Source organism: Sus scrofa, chromosome 15 (genome assembly GCF_000003025.6).
Source record: "Sus scrofa isolate TJ Tabasco breed Duroc chromosome 15, Sscrofa11.1, whole genome shotgun sequence".
NCBI classification, from domain to species: domain Eukaryota; kingdom Metazoa; phylum Chordata; class Mammalia; order Artiodactyla; family Suidae; genus Sus; species Sus scrofa.
In genome coordinates, this window is record NC_010457.5 from 104,699,933 (window position 1) to 104,722,418 (window position 22,486).

The 22,486-nt window shown below is 38.4% G+C and overlaps 1 long non-coding RNA gene across 16 annotated transcripts in view; it reads right to left on the reverse strand.

The window, feature by feature from the left end:
- FAM126B overlaps positions 1-22,486 on the reverse strand; it is an 81,969-nt gene that overhangs the window by 34,213 nt on the left and 25,270 nt on the right. For 13 of the 16 annotated variants that reach the window (XR_002339352.1, XR_002339346.1, XR_002339338.1 and 10 more), the window contains 5 exons: positions 16,408-16,488; positions 15,401-15,502; positions 8,712-8,891; positions 4,805-4,885; positions 2,283-2,398 (listed from right to left, as the gene is read on the reverse strand). This is a non-coding gene — a long non-coding RNA (family with sequence similarity 126 member B). Of the gene's footprint in view, positions 1-2,282; positions 2,399-4,804; positions 4,886-8,711; positions 8,892-14,603; positions 14,660-15,400; positions 15,503-16,407; positions 16,489-22,486 lie in introns of all 16 variants that reach the window. The other 3 variants (XR_002339351.1, XR_002339353.1, XR_002339350.1) reach the window with 1 other exon arrangement.

Genomic DNA, 22,486 nt, shown 5'->3' on the forward strand with positions numbered 1-22,486 from the left:
AGCCTGCAAGGATGAACGGACTGCCCTGGGAGACATTTTGGTGATAAGATATGATGATGAATTAGGATACCAGTTAAAGACTGAGACTCTAGTAGTAGGCCAGTATCTTTGACTCCTATTTTTCAGGTTGCATTTACTGCCCTTCTGTGATATGGTATAACACTGGCATTGTTGGTAAGGTTATAATACTGAGAGTGTACTGGTAAATTGAATTAAAGCATTGTTAGGATGGCTAGGAGTGGAAAACAGTCTGAAGGAAGAACTGGATTTAGCGAATCATCAGCTAATTTTTATCATAAATAGCATTTTTTTTTTTTTGTCTTTTGTCCTTTTAGGGCCGCACCTGCAGCATGTGGAGGTTCCCAGGCTAGGGGTCCAATTGGAGCTACTGCTGCCAGCCTACGCCAGAGCCACAGCAATGTCAGATCCGAGCCGCTTCTGCGACCTACACCACAGCTCATAGCAACGCCGGATCCTTAACCCACTGAGTAAGGCCAAGGATCAAACCCACAATCTCATGGTTCCTACTAGGATTCGTCTCTGCTGCACCACAATGGGAACTCATATCATAAATAGTTTTGCTTAAATTTATCACAAAGTAGAAATAGCAGCAGATTGGGGTAGAATGGGAAGGAGTAATCAAATTGGTACAAAAATATAAAAATGTGTGTAATGGCTTTACAAAATGAATTTTCTGTTTGCTCAAACATACCCCTAGGTTACACTGGCTCCTCAAATGTTAGGCATATTCAAAACGATCATACTCCTACCTGCGTGTGTCACATAAATACTATACTAAATGTAGATGCCCAGGTAAACATGATTGTTTTTGTTTAAAAGAACCCTGGCTAAACGCCAGGGGATGGTCAGTGTAGTAAAGAACTGGGCCTTGGCCAAAGGGGTCTGTCCTTTGCTCCCTTGCTGGGAAGTGACCCATATCAGTGATAGGAATGTTCAGAGTAAGTTAACAACATGTCTAAGTGTGGGGCTGGCCACATCTCACATTCTTAGGTCGTGGCTGGCTACACTAGAAAGAACCATCAAGATATTTAGGGTAGAACTTTGGGCTACATGGTATCAATCAACCCAGAGGTGAGCAATGAATATATAATCAATCCTATACTACAGAGCCCACTAAAAACTCTGGAACCAAAGCTCACCTGAGTCTGATTCTATGAATACTGTCACACACTGATGCTAGGAGGGTAATGTACCCTGACTCCATGGGTTAGGATACGGAAGCTCTGTGTTTGGAACACTCCTAGCCTCCATCTTACACATCTCTCTGATAGAGAACAGGATGCTCTGGGGTCCCTGTTTCGTTCTGCATTCTCAGTTTCTAGTTTGTAGGAAACAGGCTTCATTTAGGCTCCATGACCTTCCCTGAGTTCTAAAGAGTAGATTCAAATAGTTGCTAATTAAGGGAAGAGAAGGAATGTAGAAACAAGAGAGGAGCAGTCAAGAAACAATAGTGTAGCAGAGTCCTGGTTCCTCCTCAAGGAATTTACAGAACCCTGTCCTCACCACTAACCTATCAGAAGAAAGCCTGCACAAAGTGGAAGATAATGAACATTCTGATCCCCTCCCCAAATGATTAACTGTGATTAGCTTCCCCTTTCTCTCTTTAAAAAAATGTCAGGGTTGGGTTTTTTGGACTTGAGTCTACCTTCTCCCAGGTTTCTTACAGCTCCTGAATAAAGCAACCTTTCCTTTTGAACTGTGGATGAACCTGAAATCAGTAATACCTCCTTTGACCGACTTTAATCCATATCTTTTCCTTATAAAAACCGTAACTGTGACTATAGCAACTTCCATTCAGTGAGTTCTGTGAGTTCCACCTAGCATGTTATCAGATCTAAGAGTGGTAATGGGATACCCTCCCCCTAAACTTGCAGCAGGTATTAGAAATGAGAGCAGATGGGGAACTGTGCATCCAAACTCTGTAGTCTAATTCCAGGTAGGTAGGTACTCTCATTAACTCATTCTACAATGACAAAAGCAAGGTGTAGAGAGTAGATAAACTGCTAGAGAGGGCGAGCTTCTAAGCTGCAGTGCTAGAATACACAAAACCCTGACCTGGCTGACTTCATGCCCACCCTTCAGTTTTTACACTGCTTTATATAAGAGGATCAAAACTTAGTACCAAGCAGTAGATGGATGAGTATTTCACTGCTATGTTGTACCTCACTAGTATGACATACTTAACATTTTTTCTCTTCTCATACCAAACCTGAACCAAAGTAATTATAGTTAACTATTTAGCACAGATTAACAATTATTACCTGTTTTGTGCGGTGAATGTTTCCCTCTGAGGATGAAGATCACTGTAAACAACCCTGATGAGATCATGCTGACACAATGCCCCTTCTGTCAAAGCCATGGATCCAATTGTTGAGGGCTACAAAAACAAGGTAAAATATGAGACTGTGTCTCCTAAAGGAAGTAAAAATCTCTATCATGTAAGTATACTTAATTCCGTTTCAACAAAAGGCAGTTTAAGACCATTTATTCTCCTCTTTTAAAACCTCTTCCATTTTTCTTTTTTGCTTTTTAGGGCCACACCCATGGCATATGGAGGTTCCCAGGTTAGGGGTCTAATTGGCGCTGGCCTACACCACAGCCACAGCAACACCAGATCCAAACCACGCCTGCGACTTATACTTCAGCTCACAGCAACACTTGTGAGGCCAGGGATTGAACCCACAACCTCATGGTTCCTAGTCAGATTCATTTCTGCTGAGCCACGACAGGAACTCCCATTTTTCTTTGTTGTTGTTGTTGTTGTCGTCTTTTTTTCAGTGCCGCAACTGTGGCACATGGAGGTTCCCAGGCTAGGGATCGAATCGGAGCTGCAACTGCCAGCCACAGCCACAGCAACTCGGGATTCAGGCCACTTCTGCAACCTATACCACAGCTCACGGTAACGCCAGATCCTTAACCCACTGAGCGAGGCCAGGATTGAACCCATGTCCTCCTCATGGATACTGGTTAGGTTTGTTACTGCTAAGCCATGACAGGAACTTCAGTTCCATTTTTCAACTATATACATTCTATAGCTCTTTTTAAAAAATTATATATAAACGTATGAGACTAAAAACATCTTTATTTTTTGAAATATTACAGACTGAATCTATATTTAGGACATAGAATAAGGAAAGACTAAAGTCTGCAAATACATCAATTCTAATTTGTTTGTTTCCAGAACACAGAGCACTCCTTGGGTCTATGCATTCAAACTTGGAGGTTTAACTTCAGATAGCTTGGTACTCTCATTAATCCCATTCTACACTGAAGAAAGCAAGGTGTAGAGAGTTACAATTATAATACAAACAAAACCAAGATCAAATGTCTCTTTAACAGTGACATAATTGATTTCATGTTTCTACAGTTAGAACTGTCCATTTGTAAATGTTCACTATCCTCTATTTTATAATATGACAACACAGAATATATTTAAAATATATTACTCAGAAATGTTCTATGCTAAAATGACTCTTGATTAAATATGAGGCATTCTATTTCCAACACACAAAGAAGTCCCAAGAAAATTAATTAAGAAAATAAAAACTGGGAGTTCCTGTCGTGGCGCAGTGGTTAACGAATCCGACTAGGAACCATGAGGCTGCGGGTTCGGTCCCTGCCCTTGCTCAGTGGGTTAAGGATCCGGCGTTGCCGTGAGCTGTGGTGTAGGTTGCAGACACAGCTCGGATCCCGCGTTGCTGTGGCTCTGGCGTAGGCCGGTGGCTACAGCTCCGATTCAACCCCTAGCCTGGGAACCTCCATATGCCGCGGGAGCGGCCCAAGAAATAGCAACAACAACAACAACAACAAAAGACAAAAAAAAAAAAAAAAAAAAAAGAAAATAAAAACTGCATAGAGCTATGAGGCAAGTGAATACTGTCTGTTGATAAGAAAATACAACATAATTTTTAGGCTATTGGTGAAGTTCCTTTAAATGCTTTCCTCACCACTTTATGCACTAAAGGCCACTACAGGTCAGATGCTTGATTCGTAACATATATCCTTAAAGAGAGACAGAAGGAGCTTGCTCAACAGGAGTCATCTACCTATATAACTATCAATGTTTTCATGTTCTTCAACCAAATAAATATAAGTAAAATCAGAAGTGTAATGTTACTGAACAGCTAGAGGGCATCAACTGAACTCCTTTAAGTGGAAACAATTACAATGTTAATATTCTTCTGCTTAGTCATTTTCCTAAAAACTAATAAAAACAAATCAACCCAACATAGATGACTCATAATTAACATGGAAGGCTTTAAAAAATTGAGGAATATTTTTGAAAATTCATAAAAGACTAATAAAAAAGACTGAAAATGATACTGGTGGAAAAATGAAGAAGAAATAAACAAGAACTAGAGGAGGGAGTTCCTGTCATGGTTCAGCAGTACTGAAGCCAACTAGTATCCATGAGGATATGGGTGCGATCACTCAGTGGGTTAAGGATCCGGCGCTGTCTGGAGCTATGATGTGGGTCACAGACGTGGCTCAGATTCCTCGTTGCTGTGGCTGGCTGTGGCACAGGCGGGAGGCTGCAGCTCCAATTTGACTCTTAGCCAGGAACTTTCATATGCCATGGGTGTGGCCCTAAAAAAAAAAGTTAAAAAGTTAAAAAAAAAAAAAAAAAAAAAAGAACTAGAGGAAAATTCTTCATTAATTACTCTCTCTTGAAAACAGCTCAACTTTATATCACTAATAACAAACATCTACTTTTAAGAGACAAATGTGTAAAGATGTATTACTCAAAATAATTTTTTAAAAAATTCTGCCTTTCCAGTCTTACCTCGTGGTATATTGAAGGCTTAGATAAGGAAGGGATAGTAAAGGACAGAACTTTATTGTTTCCATCTTTATCAGCAATTTCCTACAGTTAAAAAAAAAGCAAAGATAAATACAGGATACAGGACTGCACTATAAGAAATAATACTTTATTAATTTAACAAATATATTAGTGGCAATTGAGGAAGAGTTTTAGAAACAGTAATATATAAAAATACTATTAACAGGTTATTATTATAACCCATTAGCAAATCTGAAAACTTTGGTAGTTATCCTTTGAGAGCTATCAAGAGATTTAATACTATAATCAAATACACCATGAGAACAAAGACATGAAGCAGGCACACAAATAAATCTTTATATTAAATTTACATACAGGGCAGGTCAGATCTTTTAGTAGAATACAAGGCTGAGTTTAAAAGATTAAAATTAAACATCTTAGCCAAGAGGTACACACTTATTATTTTGTTGTTTTCTGTTAAAACAGAAAGAATCTTGACTAAAAGAAAATCTTAAGAATTATTCAGCAATAAACTAATGACCTGTAATCAGCTACATATTAACATAATTAATACTAGTCTGAGTGGTTAAACCTAAGTTCATATTTTTGTCATTTTTACTTAAGTACAAAAACATCTTGTGATTTTAAAAAGCATTCAAGGGAGTTCCCGTCGTGGCACAGCGGTTAACAAATCCGACTGGGAACCATGAAGTTGAGGGTTCGATCCCTGGCCTTGTTCAGTGGGTTAATGATCGGGTGTTGCCGTGAGCTGTGGTGTAGGTTGCAGACGTGGCTCAGATCCTGTGCTGCTATGGCTGTGGCTGTGGCTGGCAGCTACAGCTCTGATTAGACCCCTAGCCTGGGAACCTCCATATGCCGTGGGAGCGGCCCAAGAAATGGCAAAAAAAAAAAAAAATTCTATTTTTCACTGAAAAGCTCACTGACATCCATTTCTACACTCTCTAGCATCTCCAATTTCTAGAGGTACCAATAAAAATCTACCTACAGATGCCAGCAACTAAAGGGGTGAAATGCTCTTCCTGCACCACTCCTTTTCCCCACTGTCTTAGTCTATCTCTTTTAAAACTCATAAGAGTATATATAACTGGCATAAAATCCAGAGACAGAAGATTGCCCTTAGTAGACCTAGAAGGCAATCAGAGAGTGAGAAGTTGCAGAGCATAACAGAAACAATAAAACAACTATTGTCACCAAAGCACAAACCCAAACGAACTTCCCTCTAGAGCTCGTTTCTGAATTTAAGAAAGGAGACTAACAGTTACACATGAGCAGTGGCCAAAACTCTTAATTGTGGCAGGAAAATAGTTTAAAAATCCCTAGAGAGATCATTTAACTACTCTGTAGTCATACTAATTACCACATCTGGGCCACTGTGCATCAGAGAAAGTCTATGCTAAGACTGAATGGACCTGATTAAAGTTAGGTAATAAAATTTTAAAGTAAGCCAAACACTTCTGATTTACATTTGTATATATCTAAGGAGAAAGATGCTCTGGAATTTGTTTAAGTTGAGGGAAATATAAAACTCTCCCTGGAGAGGAGTTCCCGTTGTGGCACAGTGGTTAACGAATCCGACTAGGAACCATGAGGTTGCGGGTTTGGTCCCTGCCCTTGCTCAGTGGGTTAAGGATCCGGCGTTGCCGTGAGCTGTGGTGTAGGTTGCAGACGCGGTTCGAATCCCCTGTTGCTGTGGCTCTGGCGTAGGCTGGCGGCTACAGCTCTGATTAGACCCCTAGCCTGGGAACCTCCATATGCCGTGGGAGCGGCCCAAAGAAATAGCAAAAAGACAAAACAAACAAACAAAAACTCTCCCTTCTCCCTGGAGGTATTGGAAGCAAAGGAGAAGTGCTGGGGAGAGAAAGAAGAAAAAAGAAATAAATACATGAAAGAAATCCAATGTGGTAAGAAAAACCAAGCACCACAGAGAAGAGAGAGCACAAATAAATATCAAGGGAATTAAAAGAAGACAGAACCCTGAGGTTACATTTCTGATATATAATTGAGTAATTTTTAAATAGCATACCATTTTTGAGATGCCAAAAGATAATTAAACCACAGCACCAACAAGTACTGTCAATAATTTGTCAGGCATCCCACTATGCAACATTTTTTTCTTCATTGTACCACTACCGAGTTTTATTACACTAAACAATAAAAATGATAGCTTAATGTGAAACATAATCTAAAACACTAAACTCGATAATTTACAACATTTACTAAGTGCCTGTGCTACGCACTAAAGACACAGTGATATATGAAATAATTTCCTACTTTAAAAGGCAGGAAAATAGGAGTTCCTGTCATGGTGCAGTGGTTAACGAATCCAACTAGGAACCACGAGGTTGCAGGTTCGATCCCTGCTCTTGTTCATTGGGTTAAGGATCCAGCATTGCTGTGCTGTGCTATAGGCCAGCGGCTACAGCTCCAATTAGACCCCTAGCCTGGGAACCTCCATATGCTGAGAGAGTGGCCCAAAGAAATGGCAAAAAGACCCCCCCCCCAAAAAAAAAAAAGTAGGAAAATAAAGAATTTTATACCTAGACCAGCTTTTTATTGAAAAACTCACTTTTGTGATACTACTACTACTACTAATGGTAAACAGTTAAAAAACACCTCAGGCAACATGCTGGGTTCTCTCTATTTTTTTAATCCTATTAACAATGTTTTATTTCTTTTACAGAGCACAACTGAAGTCAAGACATTAAGTAACCTGTCTGAAAGAGAATATGTGATTCCAAAGATCAGGCTGCTTCCTTCAGATAAGTATTCTAGTGATGGATATGATTTCTTTTTTTTTTTTGTCTTTTGTCTTTTGTTGTTGCTATTTCTTGGGCCGCTCCCAGGGCATATGGAGGTTCCCAGGCTAGGGGTTGAATCGGAGCTGTAGCCACCGGCCTACGCCAGAGCCATAGCAACGCGGGATCCGAGCTGTGTCTGCAACCTACACCACAGCTCACAGCAACGCTGGATCATTAACCCACTGAGCAAGGGCAGGGACCGAACCTGCAACCTCATGGTTCCTAGTCGGATTCGTTAACCACTGCGCCACGACGGGAACTCCGGAAATGATTTTAATGATTTTTTTAAGGTATAATAATACTTGGAGTTCCCATGAGCTATGGTATAGGTCACAGGCAGGGCTTGGATCCTGCACTGCTGAGGCTGTGGTGTAGGCCAGCAGCTACAGCTCTGATTCCACCCCTAGCACGGGAACTTCCATATGCCGCAGGTGCTATGGCCATAAAAAAAGACAAATAAATAAATAAATTGTAAAAGTTTTAGGAGTTTCCATTGTGGCTCAGTGGGTTAAGAATCTGACTAGTATCTATGAAGATGCAGGTTTGATCCCTGGCCTCACTCAGTGGATCCAGCATTGCAGTGAGCTGCAGTGTAGATCGCAGATGCGGTTCGGATCTGGCGTTGCTGTGGCTGTGGTGTAGGCTGGCAGCTACAGCTCAAATTTGACCCCTAGCCTGGGAACTTCCACATGCCATGGGTACAGCCCTAAAAAGACAAAAAAAGTTTTTGTTTTTGTCTTTTTTGTTGTTGTTGTTATTGTTGTTGTTGTTGTTGTTATTGCTATTTCTTGGGCTGCTCCCGCGGCATAAAAAAAGTTTTTAAATGCAAGGCATTAATAAATATTGGTCAAATAATCAAAAAAAATAAGCCATAAAATATTAGTAATGTTATCAATTTTAATAATTTCACTTACTTTATAAAATGTGTTACACTCAATTACTTATTAAACACCTATGTACTCAATTTAATTAATTCAAATAAGTTATTCAACAGACATTTAAATTTATTTTTCTCTAAATATTCTTTAAGTATTATTTCAGAGGGCTTTTAAAAATACTTAATTTTCCCAAACTACGTATTTTCCACTTACCAAATTGTAAATTCCTAACAGAAGTGCTTCAATGCAACCATTACTCTGCCTGTCTCGGCTAACTGTAAGCCGTAAATAAACCCACATTAATTCTGGCAAGAATTGCAGTGTGAATCTCTTAAGTCGAACTTCAGAGCTACGATAAAGTTCAAACAGCTGGTGGCAGACAGGCTCCAGGAGCTAAAAAGAAAACAAAATGCATCAGTTATTTCCATTCTTTTGCCTGTAACTGTATTTTCTTAAAAGCACATATACTTGTATAATATTTAAAAAATAAATTGTCAATATTAATTTTTACTTATTCTGAATCAATGGAACCAAAACCTCAACCTCTATGCACACAGACTACACATAAAACTGACCAATCCACTAGCTCTAAGAAGTACTTCGGGAGTTCCCATAGTGACTTAGCGGTAAGGAACCCAACTAGTATCCATGATGATGCAGGTTCGATGCCTGGCATTGCTCAGTGGGTTAAGTATCCAGCTCGGTGTTGCCATGAGCTGTGGTGTAGGTTACAGATGTGGCTTGGATCTTGTGTTGCTGTGGCTGTGGTGTAGACCTTCAGTTACAGCTCCAATTCGACCCCTAGCCTGGGAACCTCCATATCCCGCAGGTGTGGCCCTAAAATTAAAAAAAATAATAAAAAAAAAGATGTACTTTGTGCTTATATAGTATCGATATAACTTTAAATAAACTATCCTTTTAACTTATTAGTTCTTTAGCCAATGTACTACTTTATATTTAATGAGTTTCCTTTTCTGTTCTTACTAACCCTTACTGTCCTTCATTTTTTAAAGTTTCTATTGGAAGAAAACAAAATAAATTCAAATGACCTTGTTAGAAATAAACTTTAAATCTCAAATTAGATTATTATTTAAATTATATACCACTCAGCAGACAAAGGGGATTTGGCAATATGTAATATGTGGACATCCAAAATGCTAGCTAATATTTTAAATGTATACAAGTAAAATAGATTACTTTTATGTTTTAAATCTGACAAATTCTACTAAATATATTTATTGGAAATATTTTGAAAAGGAGGAGGTATAAGTATAGAGAAACAGCTTTTCCAACATGACTCAAAGAGAACTTCATAATTGCAATAACTAAAGAAAATGAGCAGTTTTGGAGTTCCTGTTGTGGCTCAGTGGTTAATGAATCCAACTAGGAACCATGAGGTAGCAGGTTTGATCCCTGACCTTGCTCAGTGGGTTAAGGATCTGGCATCGCCCTGAGCTGTGGTGTACGTCACAGACGAAGCTTGGATCCCATGTTGCTGTGGCTGTGGCATAGGCTGGCAGCTACAGCTCTGATTTGACTCCTAGCCTGGGAGCCTCCATATGCCATGGGTGTGGCCCTAGAAAAGACAAAAAAAAAAAAAGAAAAGAAAAGAAAGCAGTTTAAATAAACCTCCCCCTTTCCCCTAAACATGTACTGCTAATTTGGAATGGTTTTGTTAGAATAACTGCAGAGTACAAAACTGGCTATGATTTTAAAGTGCAGATAAAACACTGAGAGGAAACTATAAAATAATGTTCAAATTAAAATTTAACATTAGCTTTTATAAAAAGGAATAATTCAATAATTTATATGCTTACCTCTATTCTGAATGATAATAATAATGTGTGTATACACACACACACACACACACACACACAGAGAAATCTGCTTGAATGTAGTTATGTATGTTGGTAATACCTAACACTTGAGAACAAAGTCATTACTTTCACAATTGTAAATTAAAAATCAACAAATCTGGAGTTCCTGTTGTGGCTCAGCAGGTTAAGAACCCAACTAGTATCAATGAAGATGTGGGTTTGATCCCTGGTCTCACTCAGTGGGTTGAGGATTTGGCATTGAGCCACGGGCTGTGATGTAGGTCGCAGATGAGGCTTGGATATATGGTGTTGCTATGGCTGTGGTGTAGGCCAGCAGCTGCAGCTCCCATTCGACTCCTAGCCTGGGAACTTCCAAATGCTGAACCTGTGTCCCCTACCCCCAAATCAACAAATCCTATGCTGACTGCATAGTTAACCTATTTATCCTGGATGGAATTCTCTGCTTCCTCAACTTGAGTGTTTTCTTTAGAATGCATAAGCAATGAGGTCCTATATACAGCACAGGGAACTACATCCAATCTCTTGGGGTAGAATATGATGGAAGATAGTATGAGAAAAAGAATGTATATATATGTATAACTGGGTCACTATGCTGTATAAGAATGGACAGCACTGTAAATCAGCTATACTCTAATTAAAAAAAACCCCACATATTTAGATGAGCTAAGCTTAGTGCTTAATAAATGACTCTGTACTAAAAAAATTAACATCTCCCCTGTCTAGCAACTACTAAATCCTTTATATAAAATCACTATCATAGGATTTAAAATCTTAAAAAAAAATTCTCTCCTCCTACACTGAAGTCTAGATTAGTCATACAATTTGCCCAAGGTCACAGAAATCAGTGGTGGAGAAAGACACTAGAATTCAGGTCTTTTGACACCAAAGTGATGTTCTCACTAAACTGAATTTTATAAGCCAGAATGGGGTAGAGGAGGAGGTGAGTGTTAATTATAAGCGATATATTCCATGCAGTGCCAATAATGAAGCAATAAACTTTTGAAAATGGCCAATTGCTAGCAACTTCTAAAAGTACTGACAACAACATTTAGCTCTTTAGGGGAATTAAACATTGTTGCTCTCATAAATTTATGTATTAAAAATATATGTTCAGGGAGTTCCTGCTGTGGCACAGTGGGTTAAGAATCTGACTGCAGCAGTCCGGGTGGCTCCAGAGGCATGGGTTCGATCCACAGACTGGCACTTGGGTTAAAGGATCCTGCATTGCCACAGCTGCAGCATAGGTCACAGGCGCCTGGGATTCAATCTCTAGCCTGGGAACTTCCATATGGCATGGGTACAGCCACAAAAATTTTTTTAAAAAGTCCATGTTTCAAATCTACTTTCCTCTTTAGTAAAAGACTCTAAAATTCCCTCCTCTAAATTTTATTGGCCATGGTACAATTACAATTTGTCCATGTAATTTTTATCTCTTATTTATACCTTACATTTCTTCCTCGGCAGCAAGTACACTGCCATTAGAGACTATATTTTAATAATCACTGCAAAATACAGAGTTACTAGAATTATTACTCTTGCTTCTTTTAAAAAGGAGGAAGGAAGAACGGCTGGCAATCCAGTAAATTTTAATCAGATACCACTGCAAAATGAGATTGTTAAAAACTCGCCAATATGTTCAGTTAAAATCTTTAATTCTAGGCATATGAATCGTGCCAACATATTCTGTTTCTCACTATCATAAACGACCTCTCCTAAATGGTGCTATCACACACATCAAAAGATGATAAAAATCATTATCTTTTGGTTTTTAAAAAAAGCTTAAGAATAAATGAAACCTTTCCCAAACTTAGCAAACAGTTTTAACAAGATAATTACTAAGAGACATGCTATATGATGAATGCATTGAGAATAGTTTGGGCGGAGTAATGGAGTCTGAACCTGATGAGTGGGTTAAAGAAAAAAATATGAGGTGAGGAAGTGGGAACAAGTAGACAGAGGCTACGAATAAGCAATACTTTACAAAGTTCATTGGGAAGAAGAAGCCAAAAATGGGGTGGATAATAAAATAGGAGGCAAAACTAAGGTTTTTAATAAATAGAATATGGCTGTTTATCATATTCCTTTCATCAGGAAATGACAGAGGAAAGAATGGGGATACTACAGGAGCAATCTCTGAGGTGGTTAGAGAAGAGAGGATCCAGGAGGCCTAAACAGAAGAGATGGCCTTTGATACAAATGGGACACTGTATCCACTGAACAGGAGAAATGGGAGGAATGTGTGGGCAGAGATGCTGGTAGAGGGGTAAATTTGAATGGGAAAATAGAGTTTGCAACTATTTTCTCCATTAATTTAGAAAAAATTTGTAAACACTTATTTTAAAAATTAAAAAAAAATTTAAAAATAAAGTAAAATAAATGGAAATGAATCCGACTAGGAACCATGAAGTTATGGGTTCAATCCCTGGCCCTGATCAGTGTGTTAAGGATTTGGCATTGCCGTGAGCTGTGGCATAGGTCACAGACGTAGCTTGGATCCTGCATTGCTACGGCTGTGGCGTAGGCCGGCATCTGTAGCTCCGATTTGACCCCTAGCCTGGGAATCTCCATATGCCAAGGGTGTGGCCCTAAAAAGCAGTAACTAAGTAAATAAATAAATAAATAAAAATAAAAAATTATTTTGGCTGTGGCATGCAGCAAAATGTAGGATCTCCGACAAATGTAGGTTCCAAAGAGACCGAACCCAAGCTACAGGGGTGAAAGTACTCAGTCCTAACCAGTAGACCACCAGGGAACTCCCTATTTTCTTCTTTTATAATGACACAGAAAGCACTGAAAATGAGGAAGGACAGTGAGAGTGTGTGGGAAAAGAAGGTTAAAAAGAACAGTGGGACAGTGTACCAAGAAGTACTATATGCTCACTTAGGATTTGTAGTCCTGCAATTAAAATGGAGAAAGTCAACAAAATTGTTTCCTCCAGGTATGTTCAGCTGCTCAGGTACAGATACGACATAGATGGATGGCCAGGTTTTATCCAAAGGATATCCAAAGGATTTTGCTCAAAGAATATGAATTATCGAGAGGCAAAGGAGCTGAGAATGTTTGCAACGGAATGACTGTAATGATGGACCATGAAAATTTAGCTAAGAAAAGAAGGAAGGGGATTCAGAGGGGGAATCAAATCATGAAAAAGTGATTGGGTTATTGGTCTCCTTTAAGTGGAAGAACTGCTAGAGTGACTAAGGGAGCTGGAATGAGGGAAAGGAGAAAAATAAAGCAACATGTTGGTCTAGAGATTAAAATAAGCTCTTGTACAGGTTGGCCATGATATGCAATATTAAACTTTGAGCAAATATACTTTCTTAACTTTCATGGTACTTAAAGCAAAATTGCTTTTAAGACTGTTATGAGTTTTAATTAATACAATGTATAGCACGTAACAATTTTCTGAAATAATTTCTTTTTAAATCAGGATTAAAAGGGCCCTCCTTCCAGGACTAAAGTCCAGAATTACTTTGAGATTCTCTAGAGCTTAACATTCTGTTTTTTTGAAGTATGAACACATATTTATGACCTGACAGGAGAAAGGATGGAAAGATAGACCTGTTCTAGCAACTGGCTAATTATAATGATTGTTGGGTCTTGAGCCTGAGTCGCTCAAATTGTAATTTTTTCCATTTCTAGCCTTGACAAAGTCTCACATGTTAATATTATGAAGTATGACATTATAAAGCAAAGTATAAAAGAAAAAAGGAAGTCAATACTTTTTATAGACTTGTGAGTCCTACTGAAAATATAGCATTTCAGAATCTCATTTTGTATTTCACTATTCTTCTCATCAGTATTTATTAAGTTTTCATTATGCACATGACAAAATACTAGATTCTGGAGAATTAACAAATATACAATATATGACTACTGCCCATGAAGAGCTTATAATTAAAAGAGAAACCATAAAACAAATACATTTTAATAAGCAAAGCTTAATGTTAAGACAGTGCAAAACAAAGGATAGGGAATACATACATTCAATATTCACACAAAATTTTGAAAACTCCTGACCAAGAAAGATATGTATATATGTCCATTACACACCTAAAGTTATAAAACATTCATAAATACACAGCAAGAGTAAAAGAAGCAAATGAATCCTGCAATTGCTGCTGCAAATAGCAACAGATGCAAGCCTAACTGAGAGCCAATCCAAGTTTAGGAGATAAGAAAGAAAGAGGTCAATAAGCAAGCTTTTAGTGATAGGACAAAAATGAAGATGCACTTTAAGTTAAGCTGCTGGTTAGGAGATGATTACCTGAACTTCTTCAAACTCACTCCAGTACACAGCAGAGGCACTCTTGGAGGCTGTATCTGGGAAGATAAGAAGCTACTTTCCTGTGTGTTCCTTTCATTTTCATTTTAAAGCATACACGAATCCAGTGGTGATAAAACTATATGTCATACTATTGTGTTCATGGAAAGATAATGTGTGTATTTTGTATAAATTAATATAGAGAGGCAATAGTTGCATTTCTTTTTCCCCGTCTAGCAAGGCTGAATAATAGTAACCTCTTATTCTAAGTTTATTTGCTCTTGACTATTTAGGCTTTCTCTGATCATTTTCAAGCTAATGCTAGCAGCATCATTTCATGTTACCAGTTTGATCGGATTCACTGATTAGAGTGGTTACACACAGTTCTATATTGTCAATAAAAGGAACACAAACCATACTTAAAATAGGTAACTCTCAATCACTGCAAGGTTAAAAATTTGACTTCCAGGAGAGGAAACATTCTAGTATAGGAAATGGAGAAAAGTTTCAAATTAAATGAATAATCTACTAAAATGGTGGTCACTCAAATCAAGAATCAAAACATAGTGGCCTCAATAGGACCAAATTTGATCAAAATGTTAAAAAATATGGAGAGGGAGGTCTTGGGGAAAGCCAAAGCAACTATCAGAATGAAAAACAGCAGAAAGAAAGTTTTCCAGTTCCATAAGAAGGATTGAAAAAAAAAAAAGAGGGAAAACTACAAAACTTATATATGTGCTTTAATACACATATTTCATTATGTACTAGACAGAAATTACTTTTCTTATAAACTCTCTTACCTCATTATTCGAATCCTGAATAACTTTATAGAGGGCAGGTACCAGTGTTTTTTTCCGGTGTAAAGTTGCTGCATAATTGGTGATCTGAGTGTCAGGTAATGCCTAAAAGAAATATCAAAGAAAAACAAAAGTGAAATTAATATCTGAGAAGTGAGGAACTTTGTTTTACTTGAGTTTTCTTGAAAAGATTTATAATAGCAACAACTATGAAAAGTAAAAAAATTAATACAAGAAGTAACCATCAGAGTTAATAAACTAGTTAAGATGTATTACAATTCTAACTATTTAACCATGAAAAATGATTAGAAATCACATATTACACCAAGATTTAAGTTTAAGGTGAATAAGTCCCCTTAAACTAATCTAGTCTAAAAAACAGTATGGGATGCATTTCTTTTCTTTTTTTGGCCATGCCCGAGGCGTGCAGAAGTTCCTGGGCCAGAGTTCAAACCCATGCCACAGCAGCAATCCCAGATCTTTAACCCACTGAGCCACTAGGGAACTCCAAGTGGGATATACTTCAATTTGTGTATTTTATGTTCACAAAACACTTATTTCCATAGTGTTCATAAATTAGTTTTCAATCAAATCAAAGAGTGATTTTTAATCATAGGGAATAAAAACATAAGGCACAAATCCAATTTCCATGCCTTATTGAAGTTTAGAGGTTCCTCTCTTTTACTGAATTATGTCTTAAAATTTACATATCACCTTATCAATCCTAACAGTTTTATTTTTACATATTACCTTCTAATCATTATTCACATTAGTGCCTTTTTAAAGAGTGCAACTACATAAATACGTTATTTCTTTTTGTGTGAATTTTTTTCATATTTTAAAAAATTCTAGTTGATTCACAGTGTTTTAACATAGAAACATGTCATTTTATATTTCGTCACCCCCAGTTCATGAAATAATTTTTGTTTCAGTTTCTACATGAATACATACACAATGAATTACTGACATAGAGAATCAAACGACACATTCTTATCCGCAATCCAATTTACCTTGAATTCTGATAACCATTCTTCCACAACAGCACGTTCAGATCCCAGCATCTTCTTCTATCTTCTATTCCTCTTTTCTCTCTGAAAGAAAAAAGCACTGAACTTGAGGGGAGCATTACTTACTATTACAGATAAATGATATGTGCCTTTCACTAAAGGAGAAACTCATCTAGTATACATTTTAGAAAAGGAGGCTTTTTTTTTTTTTTGTCTTTTTGCCATTTCTTGGGCCGCTCCCGCGGCATATGGAGTTTCCCAGGCCAGGGGTCGAATCGGAGCTGTAGCTGCCAGCCTATGCCAGAGCCACAGCAACAGGGGATTCGAGCCGCGTCTGCAACCTACACCACAGCTCACGGCAACGCCGGATCGTTAACCCATTGTGCAAGGTCAGGGATCGAACCCGCAGCCTCATGGTTCCTAGTTGGATTCGTTAACCACTGAGCCACAACGGGAACTCCTATCTCTTTTTTTTTTTTAATGAACCCACAGCATGCAGAAATTCTGGGATCAAACCTAAGCCTCTGACATGACAATGACAGATACTTAACCTGCTGCATCACAGGTGCTCTTAAGAGATTCACACTGAAATATTTACTTGTGAAATGATTTGCTTAAGAATAGTCAAGGTGAGGGTAGGTAAAGGAAGAAGGTGCAGTAGGTATAGATAAAAAATGATTGGCTATCAGTTGATAAACACTGAAGCTGAGTAACTGGTACATCAGTTTCATTACACTATTCTCTTTACTTTGTTACAGGTTTGAAATGTTCTTTAACCACAAAAAATGACAAGCATGAATCCATCATACATATAAGTTCCAGTTATAAACAATAATCTAAATATCCTAAGGTAGTTGTCCCTGGAAGTTTCTCAGAAAGAACTCAAAGGAGTCAACTGGCCTTTTAAAGAAAAGGAGGGATTAGGTCAGAAATTCATCAATTTATTCCATATATATTTCTTAATCAACAACAATATACATGCCATGCAAGGAGCTGGAAATACCATGGTTAAAAACAGATGCAAATCATGCTAAAGGAGCAGATATCCAAAGAAGGAGACTAAACACATTTTTTTTTTTTTTTTTTGCAAAGAGATAAGGAATGAAAAGAAAAGATACACAACAGCATAAAACAAAAGAACACAATGTTAATGAAAGAATCAGGAGGTTTCTCTGAGGTAGCACTTAAGCTGAGATATCAAAGATCAGTGGCAGTTGTGGGGAATAAGAAAAGAACATTCCACAGAGAAGGAACAGCCTATATAAAGGTTCTGTGGCAACACAGGAAGTTGTAGAATCTGAAGAAGATCCAAGTGGCTAGAAGCACAGAGAGTTGAGAGTAGAGAGGGAGGCATGGGCTGACAGTATAAACAAGATCTTCTAGTCCACATCAAGGATGGAAAGTCACTGAGGTTAACAGACTTGAAAAGCTCACCTAGCTGTGATGTACAGAAAGTCCCTTCAGAGCTAGTTACAAATTTCTCAATAGTAAGAAGACTAAAAAATTTCCAGGCTTGCCATATATATATAAGTGCTGTATATATATATACACTTACTCTCAGAGTTCCTAAGTACTCTCAGCACTTACTCTCAGAGTTCCTAAGTCTCTGGAAATTAAGAAAACCTAAACAGCTATTGATAATAAAAACTGTCTTTATTTACAAAGTACCTAAAAAAGAAATAAAGTAGATTCCATTTTTATTAAGCTCCAAATAAAGAATAAAAAGTTAAAGCAAAGCCTTCATTATTTTCTAAAGAAATAATTTTTTTAGGGATAAATTCTAACATCATGATTTTAATATTTCCCTTTCCTCCCACATCTCTTATGAAAGTATAAAAAAAGGGGGCTGACTTGTTAATATCACTTATAACTTCTCTTTCTAACACCTCGTTATTGCTAATGAGTTCAGTGGACCACAAGATTAACAGAAAAAAGACTAAATTTTACATCCTCTTTGAGAAGTACTCCAAAAAAGGAGGTAAACACTTTTAACAAAGACATCATCACGTAAGGAAAAAAAGTACAATTTCATTATAGCTGTGACAGAAAGGACTTTTCTCCCAAAATAAACAAAATAGGAACTTAAAAGAAAATCTCCTATATCTCTGTTCCTGGATTTTAATAATGACTGATGATTTTTGCTTTTTTTTTTTTTCCTTCTTCTTTTTTTGGCTGCCCCGCAGCATATGGAGTTCCCAGGCCAGGGACCAGATCCAAGCCACAGCTGCAACCTACACTGCAGGTTCGGCAACGCCAAATCCTGTAACCCACACTGGACAATTTTTGCTTTTTATTTACTGGAAACTTAAAAAGCTATTCCTATTCCTATTAATAAGCTTTTATTCAGGGAGTTTCCACTGTGGCTCAGCAGAAACAAATCCAACTAGTAACCATGAGGATACAGGTCCGATCCCTTGCCTTGTTCAGTGGGTTAAGGATCCGGTGATGCCGTGAGCTGTGGTTGTAGGTCATGGACAAGGCTCGGATCTGGCAAGGCTATGACGTAGGCCAACAGCTACAGCTCCAATTTGACCCCTGGGCCTGGGCACTTCTGTATGCCTCAGCTGCAGCCCTAAAAAGCAAAAAAAAAAAAAAAAGTTGATATTCAACTTTTCAGTAAAAACTTTAAAATACTTACTATAAATAGTATACACCTGTAAAAATATGAACTTACCCTAACTACCTATTCCATCCACAAAGATATACAGAGTCAACCATTCAGTATGTACTTTTCTTCACAAATATATTTATGTGTGAATATGTGTGTGTGTGTGTGTGTGTATCATTAAATGTAGTCATGTGTTCATCATACATAGTATTCTCTCTCCCTCTTTTTTTTTTCTTCACTTTTTAGGGCCGTACTCGCGACATACGCAATTTCCCAGGCTAGGGGTCTAATTGGAGCTACAGCTGCTGGCCTATGCCACAGGCACAGCAATGCGAGATCCAAGCCATATTGCAACCTATGCTACAGCTCATGGCAATGCTGGATGCTTAACCCAATGAGCAACACCAGGGGTAGAACCTGAAAGCTCATGGTTCCTAGTCGGATTCACTTCCATTGCGCCACGATGGGAACTTCATAGGTAGTATTCTCTCTCTCTCTCTCTCTTTTTTTTTTTTTTTTTTTTTGGTCTTTTCTAGGGCCACACTCATAGCATATGGAGGTTCCCAGGCAAGGGGTCCAATTGGAGCTATAGCCACCGGCCTACGCCAGAGCCACAGCAATGTAGGATCCTAGCCAAGTCTGCGACCTACACCACAGCTCATGGCAATGCCAGATTGTTAACCCACTGAGCGAGGCCAGGGATCGAACCCGCACCTCATGGTTCCTAGTTGGATTTGCTAAACACTGAGCCACGACAGGAGCTCCTTTAGGTAGTATTCTCAATGTGATTTTTCAATTGGGAAAAATAATGAAAAATCTATAGTTCAAGCTCATTCTTGAGAGGATGAGATTAAGACGGCAGAACAGAAGGACTAGAGCTCAACTTCTCTCCTAAAAACAACAAAATCACAACCAAATGCTGAGCAATCTTCAACCAAATGGACTGGAAACTTTCAAAAAGATAACCATACTCCAGAAGACAAAGAGGAGGCCACATCAAGAGGTAGGAGGGGCAATTACACAATATAAGCAACCCCATACCTCCCAGGAAGGAAGCCCAAAGACTGGAAAGTAACTGGTTCACAGAGACTCCCCTATAGGAATGAAAGTTCTGAGCCCCACATCAAGTCCCCACACCTAGGGATCTGGCATTGGGAGAAAGAGCCCCTGGAGCATCTGGCATTGAAGGCCAGTGGGGCTTGTGCGCAGGAGCTCCACAAGAATTGGGGAAACAGGGACCGCATTCTTAAAAGGTGCACACAGACTTTCATGTGCACTGGGTCCCAGGGCAAAGCAAAGGCTCCACAGGAATCTGGGTCAGATCTGATTGCAGTTCTTGGAGGGTCTCCTGGGAAAACAAGGGGTGAATGTGGCTTGTTGTGGGGGAAGGGCATTGGAAGCAAAGTTCTTGGGAATATTCATCAGCCTGCCATTCTCTGGAGGTGGCCATTTGGGGAAAATCTGGGCCCCACCCATCAGCACTGAGAAGCCCCAGGGCAAACAATAATCCAGGTGGGATCACAGCCCCACCCATCAGCAAACAGGTTACCTAAAGACACCCCAGGCACACAGCTTCCTCTAATCACACCAGATACAAAGCCCCACACACCAGAGGGGATAGGAATCAGCTCCACCTACCAGCTGGCAGGCATCAGTCCCTCCCATCAGGAAGCCTACAGCAAGTCCCTATACCAACTTCAGCCACAAGGAGGGCAGACACCAGAAGTAAGAGAGGCTACAACTCTATTATCTGTAAAAAGGTCACCACCAAAAACCTATAAAAATGAAAAGACAGAGAACTATAACTCAGATGAGGGAGAAAGAAAAAAACCCAGAAAGACAGCTAAGTGATCTGGAGATTATCAGCCTCCAGGAAAAAGGCTTTAGACTGATGATGCTGAAGATGATGTAAGACATTGGAAATAAACTGGAGGCAAAGATGGATAATTTGCAGGAAACACTGAGCAAAGAGATACAAGATATAAAACTTAAACGAGAAGAGATGCAAAATACAATAACTGAAATAAAAAATTCGTTAGAAACAGCCTACAGCAGAATACAGGAGGCAGAAGAATGAATAAGTGAGGTAGAGGACAGATCAGTGGAAATCACAGATGTGGAACAGAAAATAGAAAAAAGACTGAAAACAAATGAAGAGAGTCTCAGAGAACTCTGGGACAATGTTAAAACACACCAACATCTGTATTACAGGGGTGCCAGAAGGGGAAGAGAGAGAGAAAGGGACAGAAAAAATTTTGGAAGAGATAATAACCAAAAACTTCCCTAACATGGGAAAGGAATCACTCACTCAAATCCAGGAAGCACAATATGTACCATATAAAATAAACCCAAGGAGAAACAGCGTGAGACACATATTAATCAAACTGACCAAAATTAAAGACAAAGAGAAAACACTGAAATCAGCTAGGGAAAAGAAACAAATGACAGACAAGGGAACCCCGATGAGGTTATCAGCAGATTTTTCAGCAGAAACTCTGCAGGCCAGAAGGAAGTGGCATGATATACTTCACCTGATGAAAGGAAAACACCTCCAACCAAGATTACTTTACCCAGGAAGGCTCTCATTCAGATTTGAAGGAGAAAGCAAAAGCTTCACAGATAAGCAAAAGCTGAGAGAATTCAGCAACACTAAACCAGCTTTACAACAAATACCAAAGGAACTTCTCTAGGCAGAAAAGAAAAGGCCACAACCAGAAACAAAAATTCCACAAATGACAAGGCTCACCAGTAAAGGTATATATACAGTAAAGATATGAAATCATTCATGCACGATTATGCCACCAAAATCAGAAATCGTGAGAAGAGGAAAGTACAAATGCAGGGCAATGGAGATGCACTTGCAATTAAGAAACCAACAATTTAAAACAATCTCATATATATATATATATATATATATATATATATATATATATATATATATATATAGACTCTTACATCAAAACTTCAGAGTAACTACAAACCAAAAATCTACAATTGATACACAAACGAATAAGAAAAATCAACTCAAATATAGTTCAAGCTCAATCTCTTTAAGAGCTATAGAGTAATCATTAGTACAATCCAATAATTTATTCACTATTTTACTAATAGATTTGTTTTCAACTTTTTTATATTAAAAAAGCTGCAATAAATATCATTATACATTTTAATGTATTTTCATTGTTATCTTCTGTAGTATAAATTCTAAAACTCAAGTTTGAAATTTTAAGGTTCCAGGATATAAATATTACTAATAGGGAGTTCCCGACATGGCTCAATGGTTAACAAATCCGACTAGGAACCATAAGGTTGCAGGTTTGATACCTGGCTTTGCTCAGTGGGTTGAGGATCTGGTGTAGCCGTTAGCTGTGGTGTAGGTTGCAGACGAGGCTCAGATCACCCGTTGCTGTGGTTCTGGTGTAGGCTAGCAGCTACAGCTCTGATTAGACCCCTAGCCTGGGAACCTCCATATGC